The sequence below is a fragment of the Bubalus kerabau genome, chromosome 2, assembly GCF_029407905.1.
Source record: "Bubalus kerabau isolate K-KA32 ecotype Philippines breed swamp buffalo chromosome 2, PCC_UOA_SB_1v2, whole genome shotgun sequence".
Taxonomy (NCBI): domain Eukaryota; kingdom Metazoa; phylum Chordata; class Mammalia; order Artiodactyla; family Bovidae; genus Bubalus; species Bubalus kerabau.
This window is the reverse complement of record NC_073625.1, coordinates 2893607-2906264: the sequence shown is the minus strand read 5'-3', so window position 1 is coordinate 2906264 and position 12658 is coordinate 2893607. Positions and strand designations below refer to the sequence as shown.

Genomic DNA, 12658 nt, shown 5'->3' with positions numbered 1-12658 from the left:
ATGACGTTCAGTGAAAGACACCAGGCACAAAGGGCCGCAAACTGCACGACTCCATTTGTTCGAACCGTCCAGAATCGGCAAGTGCACAGAGACAGAAAAGTCAGTAAGTGACCGCCAGGGGCTGGGAGTGAGGGAAGAATGGGAACGGTACAAAGCTAATGGGGGCAGAGTTTCCTTGAGGGGTGATGAAAATGTTCTTAAATTAGATAATGGTGATGTACAACCCTAAACATTGAAAAACCACCGAGCTATACATTTTAAAAGAGTGGATTTTACAATACATGAATTACATGTCAATAAAGCGTTATCGGAAAAAAAAAAAATTGTGCTCCCCAACCAGGCACTGTGCCGGGCTCCTGGGTCCTAGGATAGCAAGTTGATTCGGGGGTAAGACGACTTGCTAGGTACTGTAAGAGAGGTTAGTAAAAACAGCCACAGGAGCAGAGGAACAGGGCAAATGCTGGCACCAATACTACATGAATACATCCTCCGGCTGGGCTACGGTTCAAATCCTCTAAGTCAGTCAACTGTTTTAAGTAATATCACTTTTGTGATAACAGAAGAACACAGAGGCCTCCGTGCTTCTAAATAGAAACTGAGCCGTAGGACGGTGCCAGCCCTGATTCCACGATACACCAAGCAACCAAGTTTCACAGGCGATGAAGACTGGACGGAGACACTGAAGGAGCCCATCTTTCCTGACACAGCCGGGATGAAATACACCTCAAGTCTTTCAAAGTCCCTTTGCTCCGCAAGCAACTCTGATTACCAGCTCAGTCTTCTCAGTATCTTGGTACATGGGTAAGCTGTCACAATCTAGATAATGCACAAAAAATTCCAGTTCTCTCTTGGCAACGATCATTCTATCATAATCGATTTCTGAGTCTTATTACCATGAGGACATCCCCTGTGACCCAACTAGCTTAGAGTTTACTGACAAAACCCAAGCCCAGACTGTCACCACATTGCTGTCCCCGCAGAACCTCCGGAGCTGGCACGCCTACCTTCTGGGGCGCCTCTGCAACACACAGAACCACCTTTAAGGAGCGACACCAACAACACAAAGTCACCTTTAAGAATCACAGATAAATGGCGACAAAAGATACTATTTAACTCGTAGTCAAATTAAGACTTAAAATAAAACTGTATTTGATAAATCAAAAATAAGACAATATGTAAAAGAAAGATACCTCAAATAAAGCACTGTTTGATTACTACAACTGGTCCAAATGTAGAACGAGCTGACAATAATTAAAATTCTTCCTCACTGAAGATTCAACTTACAGCTCGCTCTATTTCACCTGTAGCTTGCTCTAAATCAAAGTGATTTCGTAACACAGAACTTGAAGTGGTTGAAATGAGAAAGGTGAAGACAAACCCGAAAGAGAACTGAGGACGCGGGAAGCAGAGAGGGCGAAGAGCCAGCAGAAAATCCTGAATGCCTTCAATAAGACATCACAAGATACAGCCCCATCACCCTCAGCAGCTCCCTTTCTTCACGCAAACAAAAACAGGTCTGCCCAGACAGCTCTGAAGTGGGAGAAACCCAACGGGTTTCCCTCCCTTTAGACGGAGCACAACAGTCTCCTCAGTTGGGCCACTAGAGTCACTTAACAGAACCCCGAGATTTTATATCAGTATGTTCCACACCCAGCTCGAACAGTCCTAACATATTTCTTGCTTTCTTATTTTCATTTTTATTTCACTTAAAATTCTCATCCTTGGATTTAACGCTGATTTTTTTTTTCCGCTTACTTCTTTCAGTAAAAAAATAAGAATGAGTTTAAACCCTGTAAGTATGTACATGAGAGCCTGTGACAGCGGCTGGGCATGGGAGTAAGAGAGAGTAATTCTTAGGGAAAGGCCCTCACATGCAGCAAAACGCTGCTGTCAATATTTTGAGATATGTGAAACGAGTGAGAAATCCTTTTATGTCTTAAACTAGAAGCAATCCATTAGATGACAAATACATGAAAACCAAAATGAAGTAAAATTCTTTTTTACTGAAGCTCCAGTTTTAGTTTGACAAACTATGCCTAGAATTTCAGTTGTATATTACATTAGTTATAAAGCTACATATTTGTCTTAATATTCTTATTTATGTGTAATTACATAATATCTAATAATGCCATGAGCATATATAATTACTTAGAAGACTACTCAATGATATAATCTGAGCCACAGTCTGAAATCCAAATTTTATAAACTGCCCCACAGTATCAGAAGACTAAAATTAGTCTCACTAGGGACCTATTAAAATGCCCAAATAGGTGTATAATTTCTACAGCTTCACAGTAAGGAAAAAAGATTTCCACTTTTGACCTAAGAAGCCTTATTTCATCCAAATCAACCTACGGATGATAAATTCACCTAAGGCCACAAATAACCACTATAAAAGAAGCTTTCAGAAACACAGTTTTCATATCCTGTTCAAATACTAAGTAAGGGGATGTTCTGTGGGTTTTATTAATAGTTTTTGAGTGTCTAATTACAGAAACAGTGCGGGGAAAAATTACCGCACTACTTAGGTGGCAACTAATTTTTATGAAGAAAAAACAGTCTGTACACATTTTAATCAGCTGCAAGACTGGTGTTTTGTCTCTCTAAAGTACAAATGAGTAAAAAAACTTTCTGGGCTTCCCTGGTGGCTCAATGGTAAAGAATCCGCCTGCCAATGCAGGAGACATGGGTTCAATCCCTGGTCTGGAAGATCCCACATACTGCAGAGCGACTAGGCCCATGCACCCCAACTACTGAAGCCTGAGCGCCCTAGAGCCGGGGCTCCTCGGCAAGAGAAGCCACCACGGAGAAGACCAGCACGGAGCAGCCCATGCTCAAGGCAACTGGGGAGAGGCCCCTGTAGAAACAAAAACTGAGCACAGCCAAAAATACACAACTTTTTAATTTCCTGAATTAAAACTCTCTCAAGGTTATCTTCAAGGGACTCCTGTGTCCCCAGTACAGAGGGTATGGGTTCAATTCCTAGAGAACTAAGATTCCGCAAGCCGCAGGACACATAAAATAAAAAAATAAAAAAGAAATACATGAAGTGAATGTTATCTTCTAAATCAGCACTTTAAAATTATCTTTTAAGATGAATTCTTAAATAGCTAATTGGATCCAATTTGCTAATCTAGAGTGAAGATAAACTGGAATCCCAGGGTTATAAACAGGGAGCTACTCTTCCATGATAGTTTCAAAGATATTAAGATTTTTACTTTGCACTCAAATACTCAGTTTCTAAACATAAAATAGTAAAATCGAACTTTCCTCAAAGAAGTGTTACATTAGAAGTCTGAATATTGTTCTTTCTTCAACTCAAAAATTATCTAAAAGGGTATTTAGCCGTGTATTCTATATTGTAAATTACAGTCCCGGAAATTAGCAACCTATGAAAATAAACTCACATGTTCCATAGAAATGAGATGATTTGGTGATAAATATTATTGATAAAATAGAAACAACTATAGTCACTCCGTGAATCCAGATTACTGTCCAGATAAGCCTCAGAACTGCATCTCATAGTATATAAAACTGCAGAAGCAAGTGTTCCTTTGAGCTTTCACAACAGGAAAACGCTTAATTCTGTCCTGTTTCTTGCCATTTGCCTTCCCAGCCGCGTTTCTAAACTTTTGTAAAATGTAAAATTAAATTTTTTATACTACTTTTAACTTACCTGCAAGGATATTTATGCAGAAAATAATAGGAGAACACCCAAGATTTGAGGAAAAAGTGCTATGGTGTGGCGATGAACACCTTTCTATAATGGGGTATGACATTATATGAAAACCCTCCATCACTGGCATCAGCCCACAGACAGAACTCTCAAGAGCCAAGGGGCATCCAAAGTGAGTCAACACAAATTTGTAGACTCCCAAGGTCCAGAACGAATCCTCACCTATTCAGAAACATACTTTTTTAAGAATCGGAGATTAAAAGAAAAAAAAAACTAAGAAGAATTTAAAATTTTTCTGAAAGGCGAGATGGCAAGATACTCTTAAGGTAAACCCCAGCATTTCCTTTTGCACTTTTAAATAAAAAAATATTTGCGTAGACGCTCAAGAATACACAATGCAAAACGGTGAATCTGGGCAACATGCAAATGGGTCTAACAGCCACCGAGCACAGGACGAGAGATCCTTGCAAAACGGCCTTAATTTCCTTAAGAGAAGATGGATTGGACATTTCTGGTCGGTCGTGGGGGGGCGGGGGGAGAGAAGCCACAAGAAGCTCCGCTTTATCTTCGTTAGAAATAGTAAAGGGCAAGGGGATGAAAACACTGAGAGCGAGGAGACAGGGCGGGCGGGAGAAAGAAGGGGGGGCTGGGGGTGGAACCGGGCTTCGAACCGAGCCAGCTGGGCTGCGGAGGACCGAGCCGAGGAAAACCGGCTCGGACCGCGGACTGCGGGCTTCACAAAGCGGGGCCCGCCGCAGGGCGGACACCGCACGGCCCCCGGCCCGGGGGGTGCGGGGACCCGCAGGGACCCCGCGGGCGGCGACGACCGGGGGCAGGTCCGCAGGGACCCCGCGTGCGGCCGGGCCGGCACTTCCCCTTGACACTCGTTCGTCCTGCACTTTCCCGGAGACTTGGTTCCGGGAGCGCTGGACAGGGAAGGGGCGGCGGGCGGCGAAAGACTGGGACGCGAGGTCCGAAGGGGGAGGGGGCGCCGGGGGGAGGGGAGGGAGGGGGAGGGGCGCGGGGCTTCCGGCACCCGAGCGAGGCCGTCCGCGCGGTCGCGGGATCGAGCCCCAGCCCGGGGACAGGGCGCTGAGGGGACGCGGGGGGCAGAGGCGCCGACGAGGCCCCGGGGATCGGCGTCCCCGCGGGCCGTCCGGTCTCCGAACCTGCACCCCCGCCCCGCACAGCGGACCGCCCGGCCACGCCTGTGCCCGCCGGACTCACCCCCGGCGCCGCCGCCGCGCCCGGCCGTTCCAGCTCCGGCTGCAAAGCCTGCTGCCCGCGGCTGGCGCTGTCGCCGCCCCTGAGTCCTGGAAAGTGGAGCCCCCGCCTCCGTGAGCCGCCGCCGCCGCCGCCGCCCGGCCGTCCGCGCGCGCGCCCGCGGGGGAGCGTGCCCGCGCGCGCGCCCGGGAGAGACCGCGAGAGCGCGAGCCCCGCGCCAGCCCGCCGCACAGCCCCGCCCCCGCCCCGCGCCGCCCCGCCCCCGCTGCGCGCGCCCGGCAGAGAGCGCGAGCCCCGCGCCGCCCCGCCCCCTCTCCGCCGCGCGCGCCCGCGGGGCGCCGAGGGAAAGAGAAGTGACAACCGAGCCCCGCGAGCGGACGGCGGCGGGGGCGGGCGAGGGGCGCCCCCCGGGACAGAGAGCCAGGGCCCGCGAGGCGCGGGAGGGAGGCTGCCGGGCCGATCGGGAGGGCCGCGGGCACCTTGACGGGCGCGCGCGTTAAAGGGACGCGCTGCCGGGTGCGGCTCGCCCTGAGGCGAGGCAGGAGTGGCGCTTCACCGCCTGCCGCTGCCGCCCCGGCGACGCCCCGGCTCGGAGCTCCCTCCCGGCGGCTGCGGCGCGGACCCCGGGCGCACTCACCCCGGACGCGCGATGCCCACGCGCGCCCGGGGTGGAAAACTTCCCGCCGGCCGGCCGGGCTGAGGCGGGCTCCTCGGCCGGCTCTGCGGCGCGTAGGGCCCTCCGCGCCCCCTGGGGCCCGGGCTGTGGGGGCCGTGCGGGTGGGGGGCAGGCGGAGGCTGTGGGAGCAGGAGCGGGGCTGTGGGTGACCCACGACACGGGGCGTGTGTGTGTGTGTGTTAGTCATTCAGTCGTGTCCGACTCTGCGACCCCACAGACTGTAGCCCCTCTGTCCATGGGATTCTCCAGGCAACAATACTGGACTGGGTTGCCATTTCCTCTTCCAGGGGTTCTTCCCCACCCGGGGATCGAACCCAGGGCCCCTGCTCTTCAGGCAGATTTTTTACCATCTGAGCCACCAGGGGAGTCATTAGGTCCCCCGAATAACCGTTAGAAAAGCACAAACCTATGTCTGCTGTGCAAACTCTGCTTCCACACAATTCCCCCACCTCCACCTTCGCCGCAGGTCCTCTTCCGGTTGCTGGCTATTGCTGCCCCTAAACATGTCCTGAATAGAGACCCTGACGCTGTCAGTGTATGTGGACAAAATGTCCTGCCCAGCAGACCTGAAGACAGCCCCGCGGGTGACTCAAAGGACAGGAGACAGTCGAGGTTCCCCGAACATAGGTCTAGAACGGAACATCCTTTTATCAAATGTCATCTTTAAGAATTGACAGGTACTTTGTAATTTCCCTGAAGATTGCCTCTAGTCTCCATGAATCACCACGGAGCAAAACGTGGGTGTGCTCTTGTATACCAACTCCATGTGTCACTCAAGGATATCAACAAACCTGATTACCCTTAAACTCTAAAATGTGTATTGGGGATTAGAAATCACCATATCCTGGGCTTATCATCAATTATGTAGCCATCTCTCTCTCTCAAATGCTGCAGTATATTAATAGGAAAAGATGACATAAAATGCATTGTATTTTTTAATATTTAGAATATGACCTAAATAAGCAATTTCATAGATTGTCTGAAATGCTGTACATAACTTATTTTACCTCATGAAATCCTTGTGTATTAATGTTCTCATTTTATTGACTGTGTTCCAGTGTGTTTTGCAGTTGTCTAGTGAGGATATATCAGAGAATCCCCATTTCTTAGGTCTCTGTTTTCTCCAAATAAGCTACTCTTTCCTATACTCTAAGGTGTATTTCCTGTTGGTTTCTGTATGTTCACAATGAATATTTTGTAATAAAGTACTCTTCTATTACAGCAAGTTATCCGAGCCTTTTTCAGTCTTGGTCTTTGGCAGCAGAGGGCCAGGCATGCAGCAGTGACAACGTCTAACTTGAAGAAAGGAAAAGGCTTCGTTGCTTAAATGCTGAAACTGTAGTTACTACAGGACTTCATTTATCTATAGTTGTTTTTTTTTTTAATTGGAGAAGGCAATGGCACCCCACTCCAGCACTCTTGCCTGGAAAATCCCATGGACGGAGGAGCCTGGTGGGCTGCAGTCCATGGGGTCGCGAAGAGTCGGACACGACTGAGCGACTTCACTTTCACTTTTCACTTTCATGCATTGGAGAAGGAAATGGCAACCCACTCCAGTGTTTTTGCCTGGAGAATCCCAGGGACGGGGGAGCCTGGTGGGCTGCCGTCTATGGGGTCGCACAGAGTCGGACACGACTGAAGCAACTTAGCAGCAGCAGCAGCAGTTGCTTTCAGATCAGATCAAATCAGATCAGTGGCTCAGTCGTGTCCAACTCTTTGCGACCCATGAATTGCAGCACGCCAGGCCTCCCTGTCCAACACCAACTCCCGGAGTTCACTGAGACTCATGTCCATCGAGTCAATGATGCCATCCAGCCATCTCATCCTCTGTCGTCCCCTTCTCCTCTTGCCCGCAATCCCTCCCAGCATCAGAGTTTTTTCCAGTGAGTCAACTCTTCACATGAGGTGGCCAAAGTACTGGAGTTTCAGCTTTAGCATCATTTCTTCCAAAGAAATCCCAGGGCTGATCTCCTTCAGAATGGACTGGTTGGATCTCCTTGCAGTCCACGGGATTCTCAAGAGTCTTCTCCAACACGACAGTTCAAAAGCATCAATTCTTCAGCCTCAGCCTTCTTCACAGTCCAACTCTCACATCCATACATGACCCCAGGAAAAGCCATAGCCTTAACTAGACGAAACTTTGTTGGCAAGGTAATGTCTCTGCTTTTGCATATGCTATCTAGGTTGGTCGTAACTTGCTTTACAACGTTCTATTGGTTTCTGCTGTAGGACAAAGTGTATCAGCTATATGTATACACACCTCCCACTTGAATGTCCCTCCCACCCCCACCCCTGTTCCATCCCTCTTGGTCATCACAGAACACCAAGCTGAGCTCCTGTGCTAAGCAGCAGCTTCCCACTGCTGCTGCTGCTGCTGCTGCTGCTAAGTCACTTCAGTCGTGTCTGACTCTGCAACCCCATGGACTGCAGCCTACCAGGCTTTTCCATCCATGGGACAAGAACACTGGAGTGGGTTGCCATTTCCTTCTCCAATGCATGAAAGTGGAAAGTGAAAGTGAAGTCACTCAGTCATGTCTGACTCTTTGCGACCCCATGGACTGCAGCCTACCAGGCTCCTCCATCCATGGGATTTTCCCAGCAACAGTACTGGAGTGGGGTGCCATTGCCTTCTCCAGCTTCCAACTAGCTACCTGTTTACACACGGCTGTGTATATGTATTTGTACGTGTGTCAGTCACTCAGTCGTGTCCAGTTCTTTGCAACCCCATGGGCTATAGTCTGCCAGGCTCCCCTGTCCTTGGAATTCTCCAGGCAAGAATACTGGAGTGGGTAGCCATTCCCTTCTCCAGGGGACCAGTGTGAGGTGATACCTCATTGTAGTTTTGATCCATATTTCGCTAATAATTATTGATATAGAGCATCTTTTCGTGTGCCTCTTAGCCATCTGCATGTCTTCTTTGGAGAAATGGCTGTAGATGTTTTAGCTGCTTTATAGTATTCACTGAGTTTAAGTAGGGCATTGTAATACAAATCAGTTAACTTTTTCATTGGTTCAAGGAATATTGAGTACCAGGCACTATCTAGGTGATTGCAACATGACGTTGAATAAAAGAGAAAAATATCCCTGTCCTCTCAGAGCTTTTCTATCCTTTAAACACAATATTCAATTCCTTGGCAGATTCCGTCTACATCTGCCTTCAAAAATACACATGGAAGTATTCACTCTTTGCCATCTCCCTCCCCACAGCTAATTCCCTGGTCCAAGCCACCAGCATCTCTTGATAAGGGCCTCCAACTTGATCTTTCTATTCCCCCACGCACTCCCCCACACACCCCAGCCCCCAGGCCCCACCCAACAGTCCAAGTGATCCTTTACCATATAGGTTAGGTTATTTCTCTCCTCTTCTCAAAACCTGGAGTGGCTTCTTATCCTAAAGAACAGCCAAAGGATGGCGACAATGGCTACAAGCCACCCCGGGATCCCCCTGCCACCCCAGCCAGAACCCCTCCGACCTCACGAAGTGTGGCTTCCTCCTCTCTTTTCCCCCTGCAGCCACTCTGGCCTCCTTGCTCATATGGACCACGCCAAACATTACCCGACCTCAAGACATCTGACTTACAGTTTGCTCTATCGTATTCTTTCCTCCTCCAGCATCTCTTATCTTATCTCTGCTTTATTTTTCTTCTTAAAAATTTTTTTTATTTTGTACTGGAGCATGGCCAATTAACCAACAATGTTGTGATAATTTCAGGTGAACAGCAAAGGGACTCAACCATACATATCCATGTATCCATTCTCCCTGAAACTCCCCTCCCGTCAAGGCTGCCACATAACATTGAGCAGAGTTTCATGTGCTGTACAGTAGGTTCTTGTTGGTTATCCATTTTAAATATGTCTGCTTTAAGATCATCATAATAAATCTGAAATAATATATGAAATAATATATTTTTTACTTATTTCTGTTAGTCCTCCCCTTCTCCTCTGCTCCTCTGTCCCTCTCCCCTCCTCATATAAGCACTTTGGGAAGAAGGATTTCATTGGCTGGGGATCATTACTATATATATTCAATAATACTGGTTGAGAGAATGAAACCGACCTCTTTCAGTTGCTGGTGTAATAGGCATTACTCTAATTTCATCAATAATAATGTTAACATGTAGCTTGTTCTTAACTGGCACCAGGCAAAATTCCAGCACTTTATACATATACTGGCCCACAAACAGCCCGTAAGGGTGGTTTCATTCCCTCACCCACTGCACAGATGAGAACACTGAAGGACAGGGAATGAAGTCACCTGGCAGAGTCACACAGCAGAGCTGGGATTTGCAATCAGCACTTCGGCTCTCGAGTTAATGAATGTCAGGACACTTCAGCGTGAGTCCAGTGTTAAAAACATAGATTTGTACATGCATCCTTTTTCTTAAAGATAAGAGTGAAGGACCTACTAAAGGATGCTCTGAAGAAATATGCAAGAATTCCAAGAATTGGCTTGTTTTTCCTCTGACATGTACCAAAACTGAGCTATTCACCTGTAAGGAAGGTTCAGTTGGAAGAGCTAAACACAGTTCTTCCTCTGCCTGTTCAAAGTGAATGGCAGACATCCTCTTCCTCCACCATCCATAGCTTTTCCAAGGAAACTCACAACACCCTATATCTTAACCCACAAGTTAGAGAGTATCAGTTAAAGCAGATGTGTGTGTAAATATCTTTATAAAGAGCATATGCAAATTTCCCTTAGTTGATCTCTCAAATTTTATAATTAGTATTGGATGAGTAATAAAAATCGTTTTGCAAATGCTATCAGCAAGCTTCTGGATATTTTTTCCCCTGATATACAGACTAGATTTTCTGCAGTGAAATCCTATGCAGGCTGACCAATCACTATGAAACTGCTAAATTATATGAGGACTTCTTTTAGTCCCACCATTTAGTAGAATAAACATCACACTGAAATTTTTTAATTCGCTTAAAAAGATGGGGTAGAGGGATAAATTGGGAGGTTGTGATTAATAGATACACACTGCTATATATAAAATAGATAACCAACAAAGGCATACTGTATAGCACAGGAAACTCTTCTCAATGCTCTGTAATAACCTGTTTGGGAAAAGAATCTGAAATAAGAGTGGATATTTGTATATATGTGTGTGTGTGTGTGTGTGTGTGTGTGTGTGTGTATCACAGATTCACTTTGTTGTACACCTGAAACCAATACCTTGTAAATCAATTACAGTCCAATATAAAATATAAATAAATAAACAGAAAAACATTCAATTAGGCCACCCACACCGCATGGCTCTCCTTTCCCCACCAGGAAGTGTGTGTTCCTGTTGTGTTTATCTTCCTCTGTTCTCACGCCTCATAGAATCATAAAGGATAGAGGAAAATAGGGGAAAGGGAAGAAGACAAGGCCACAGCTTGAGTCTCATTTGCCCAACCTGGGATTCAGAATGTCCAGTGTGTGCCTGCTAGTAAAGCAAGCCCTTAGGGAAGACATTACTATGAAGGACCAAGGAGTGACCTAAGAAGACTTGACCGTAAGGAAAAAGGATTTGGAGACTTAGAATGCTGCTCAAGTATCATGAGAACATCCCTCTGGGGAAAGGCAGTTTTAAGTCAGACATAAAATCTGTTGCCATCTGATTATCCCAACTCAGTCCTTGTAAACTATTAGTGAAGTCCAAGAGGAAGAAAACAGGAACAGCTGTTTGCCCATAAACTCCGTTCAGCATTATGGGACCCTGGCTTGACACCCGTGGCACAGTGGAGCACGAGAAAGGGAGGTGTTGCCAGGTTGTCAGAACAGTGGGCGTGGGGCCAGGGGGACGATGGCTTGGCACAGTGGGCAGCTGCGGCCCCGGGGGCCCCCATGGAGCTGTCAGGGATAAACTGTCAATTATCTCCAGGACCTCGTAGGCTTTGAGGCATCAGGAAGTGTCACCACTGACAGGATCCAGAAGTAGAAAGAATGGGTTCTGTTATGACTACCTGTGGGAATATACCCAATAATGCCCTGGGTGGATGGGATGGAGCTTCTGAAGAAGTTCAAAGCTCTTGGCAATAGTGATGCTGAAAACTGAGCCTCTCTGCACCAGTACCAACCCGAATCTCAGAGACAAAGTTTTGGGTGAAGTAGAAAAGAATAGCTCGGTTGCTTTGCCGGGCCAAGGAGGACACATTGGGCTACTGCCTTGAAAAAGTGTGTGTCCTGACCTGGGAGGATTTGGTGAGAAGTTTTACAACAATGGTTCAGGGCCCAAGGGTGGGGTTACTGATAAGGATCAGGGTGTGTGCAGGGCCTGCATTCAATCGTCTCCCATTAAACTTCTCTGGTTCCTTTAATCTGGCCTCAGGTGTCCTCTTCCATTTGTTGGGGGTTCTGTAAAGAGCTCAAGTTCAGTTCAGTTCAGTCGTTCAGTCATGTCTGACTCTGCAACCCCGTGGACTGCAGCACTCCAGGCTTCCCTGTCCATCACCACCTCCGGAGCTTGCTCAAATTCATGTCCATCGAATCAGTGATGCCATCCAACTGTTAGGTAGGTAGAATAGGGAAAAAGAGACAAGGCATGCCCAGATGCTGGCCGCCCTCCAGAGAAGCCCTATGGCAAACCCCGAGTCCTTGAGGGACAAGGCACGAGACAAATGCCTAATCTGTAGACAGGCGGGGCATTGGGCCAAAGAGTGTCCAAATCGTGACAAGTCTCCTAGAACGGCTTGCCACAAATGCCATCAACTGGGACACTGGGCGGCACTCTGCTCTCGGGACCCGAGAGCCTCAAGGTCAAGCACCAAGCCTACCCTCACGATGGTTCAAGAGGACTGAAGCGGCCGCTCCAGCCAGCCCGCCTGTCACGGATAACCATCACGGGGCTGGAGCCAAGGGTGCAACTGGATGTGGCAGGTAGGTCCGAGAATTTCTTGGTTGACACAGGGGCTACCTACTCTGTCTTGATCTCCTACTCCGGAGTCTTCTCCTCCCAAACCTGTACCATTTTGGGTGCTACAGGAAAAGCAACTACTAAAAGATTCACCCGAGCACTTCTTTGTTGCTGGGATGGACAAATATTTTCCCATCAGTTTCTGGTGGTCCCTGAGTGTCCTACCCACTATTGGGAAGAGAT

The 12658-nt window shown here is 47.9% G+C and overlaps 1 protein-coding gene across 3 annotated transcripts in view; it reads right to left on the bottom strand.

Annotated features, from left to right (window-relative positions):
- Positions 1-5055, bottom strand: part of UBE2E2 (ubiquitin conjugating enzyme E2 E2) — a 382154-nt gene extending 377099 nt beyond the window's left edge. For 2 of the 3 annotated variants that reach the window (XM_055566883.1, XM_055566882.1), the window contains exon 1: positions 4904-5055. The gene's annotated coding sequence lies outside the window, so the exon portion shown is untranslated. Of the gene's footprint in view, positions 1-3676; positions 4150-4903 lie in introns of those variants that run through there. The other variant, XM_055566884.1, reaches the window with a different exon arrangement.
- Positions 5056-12658: the final 7603 nt, after the last annotated feature.